Below are 3527 nucleotides of genomic sequence, written 5' to 3' on the forward strand. Positions count from 1 at the left end.
CACCGTTAGGAGAGCTGAGAGGCGGGAAGGGGGAAGCGCCCAGGCGAGTTGAGCTGCAGCTGAGCCCGACTGAGCGCGCGTGGCGCACGGGCCATTTATCAGCCCCGCGGGCGCAAATGGCGAGGCGGGGCCGAGCTGGGGGTCAGGGCGTGAAGGGGCTGGGCAGGGGCCCCTCAGGTCCCTCCCCTGGGCCTCCGCCTCCACCCGGTCCAAGCCGCTGCAGACCGTGGGAGCCATGTGAAGAGCCAGGGAGGGCACCCGAACTCAGCCGCCTGCCCACGGGTCACTAGAAGAAAGGGAGAGAGGGGAGCGTGCGAGGAGACCGCAGGGAAGGGGCCCTCGCCTGGGTGCAATCACCGCACTCCGCCTACAGCTGAGAAGCCGCTTGGCCCGCAAATCTGGAGATTTCCTCCAGCACCTGCCAAGGGCTGCCTTGGCCTCCAAAGGGCAGAGGTCTCCGTGTTAGCAGCAAAGGACGTGAAGCTTTGAACACAAGGGAAGGGAAGGGAAGGAAAAATAAGACAAAAACAGAGAAGGAGGCCCCATAAGGGGCTCTTAAATATAGAGAACACATTAGGGTTCCAGAACACAGGAGGGTTGCTGGAAGGGAGGTGGGGGCGGGGGTGGTGGGCTGAATGGGAGATGGGCATTATTAAGGAGGGCATTTTTAGGGATGAGCACTGGGTGACATATGTAAGATGAATCCCGGGGTTCTACTCCTGAAACCCAGACTGCACTGTATGTTAACTGACTTGGATTTAAATGTAATAAATAGATAGATAGATAGATAGAAATCAACTGGTATCACTAATCCTCAGGATTCTGTGCTGAAGGACTGAGACAGGGAGTGATCAATTTATGAATAATGTGTTTAGTGCCCGTATGTGTATAAGACTCTCAAGAAGTATTGTGAATTGCATGAATTTAGTTTTACCTATCTTAAAACAATTTTTAATAAAAAGCATTGTGCAAAAAAAAAAAAAAAAAAAGGTGAACACGTTGGCCAATGAGAAAACAAAGGATATCCCCACCCCTCTTTTTAAAGGATGTCTTTTTCTCTCCCGAACAGAGCAAGTGGAATTTCAAACACCCTTACCCAATCAGGTGCAGTACTTTTATGTTATGATTGCTTTTCACCCTCAAATCCCAGGTGTTTTTTTCTCCACTCACAGAATTCAGCCTACAACTACATACAGTTTGAAACTAATGCAACACTGTGTGTCAACTCTACTGGAATTAAAAAATAAAGCTACATACACTTGAATTGCTGCTGTAGTTTGGGGCAGCTCAAGAAAATAATACAAAAATCAAATATTCGGATTTTCCTTTCTCTTTTTAAGTTTATTTATTTATTTTGAGAGAGAGGAGAGAGAGAGAGAGAGAGAGAGAGAGAGAATCTCAAGCAGGCTCCTCACTGCCAGTAAGGAGCCCCACGTGGGGCTCTAACTCACCAACCACGAGATCATGACCTGAGCGGAAGTCAAGAGTCAAAAGCCCCGACTGTGCCACCCAGGCGTCCCCCCAGAGTTTCCTTTCTTGAAATCATTAATCTTCAATGCTTCAGCTTTCATAAGAACTTCATGTGTAGGATGGTTCTATAAATATAATTGACACTTCCTATGTAAGATATTTCAAAATGTGCAGGAGACACACATAAAATATGTCTTTCCTGTTCGACTATACTCTCTGAGAGCAGGAATTTTAATTGCTCATCTTTGTGTCTCTGTACCAAGCTCATAGATGATCAACAAAATTCATTGGTGAATGAAACTGCCCTCAAAATGGAGCATGTGAAGCACATTATGGCTCTATCAGATCACAATAGAAATCTTACGGAATTTCTGATCAAGAATATAGGAAACGTTTTGATAAAGTTGAATTTTATATAATGGTTTATAATGGCATGTAATTTTGTTACAATTATGCCTACAAAAAATGTTTGGCACGATACCTGCCTTGTAGCTGAAATACTAGCTCTTGGTTTTGTTATTAGACTCTTATGTAATGAATTGTGTTCTCCCTCAGAGTCATATGTCAAAGCCCTAATCCAACATGACTGATGTCCTTATAAGAAGAGAGACACCAGGGATGCATGTGCACAGAGAAAAATGCCATGTGAGGACATGGTGAGAAGGCAGCTATCTACAAGCTGAAGAGAGAGGCCTCAGGAAACCAAACATGCTGACACCTTGATCTTGGATGTCCAGCCTCCAGAACTATGGGAGAGTTGATTTCTGTTGTTTAAGCCACTCAGTCGGTGCTATTTTGCTATGACAGCCGTAGCAAACTAATACATAGAATTATAAAGGGTCTCATCATACGTGGTAGGCAGACTTCTGAGATGGCTCCCCAAATTCCCACCCCCTGATGCATACAGTTTCTCCCAGTTATTCAAACACCAACCTACCGTGCCACTGTGAAGGGATTTTGCAGATCTAATTAAGGTCCTAAATCAGTCAACTTGAAGAAAGACTATCCTGGGTGAGCCTGTCCCAATCAGGTGAGACTGTATAAGGAACTAGGAGTGTGGGACACTCAAAGCTTGAGAAGGTTTTACTATGAGGGAGGCTCTCCGTTTCTGGCTCTGGAAATGACTGGAGATATGTCTCAATGAAGGTGGGTGACCTGTATGAACTGAGAGTTGCCCAGAGTTGACAGCCAGCAAGGAAATGGAGATCTCCTCCTCTAGCTGCAAGGAACTGAATTTGGCCAACAAGAAAGAAAGGAATCCCTGAAAGGAATTCAGCCTGGTCAAGATCTTCATTTCAGCCCTGGAAGCCCTGAGCAGAGAATCCAGTAATGCTGCGCCCAGACTTCTGAGCTATACAACCTTGTGGTGTTGTTTTAAGCCACAAAACTTGTGATACATCATAAATTATAAATAAGAAGGAGGGACACAGATTTGCAGTGATCTGCAGTGGTAAATGGTAAAGCAAATGAATACAATGTTAACAATAAGCAAATTTGGGTAAGAAGTACATGAGTGTTCTTGTACTACTTTTATTTTTGTAACTTGTTCTAAGTTTGAAATCGCTTCTGAATAAAGTTTTAGAATAAAACAGGCATGACTGCTGGATGGATGTTTTTAGCTGTTTCATTGAGAGTTAATTTATCCAAAATCTTAAATTGTATTTCTGAGAATCAAAGATTGATATGGTTTGATTAAATAATAATTAAATGCTAGCACTCACTGAACTCTTATTATGTGCCAAACACTATTCTTAGTGTTTCAGACATGAACACATTTAAACATTACCACACTCTTTTTAGGTAAGTACTCTTTTATCCCCACTTACAGTTGAAGATACAGAGGCACAGAGAGGGGAGGCAACTTGTGCCTGGTAACACAGCTCCTATTCAGAGTATTTGACTCTTGAGCCTCATGCTATGTGTTGTTCCCCACCAAAGTCTACATATGCCATTTCAAATTAGTAGTTTGTTTCATTTGAACTGTGTTTGTTGATCTGCTTGATTCTGATTTTTTTCTTCAGATTTTTATATTTTTTTACTTTGGCAAAAGAAGAAAA

This window comes from Prionailurus bengalensis, chromosome B3 (genome assembly GCF_016509475.1).
Source record: "Prionailurus bengalensis isolate Pbe53 chromosome B3, Fcat_Pben_1.1_paternal_pri, whole genome shotgun sequence".
Taxonomy (NCBI): Eukaryota; Metazoa; Chordata; class Mammalia; order Carnivora; family Felidae; genus Prionailurus; species Prionailurus bengalensis.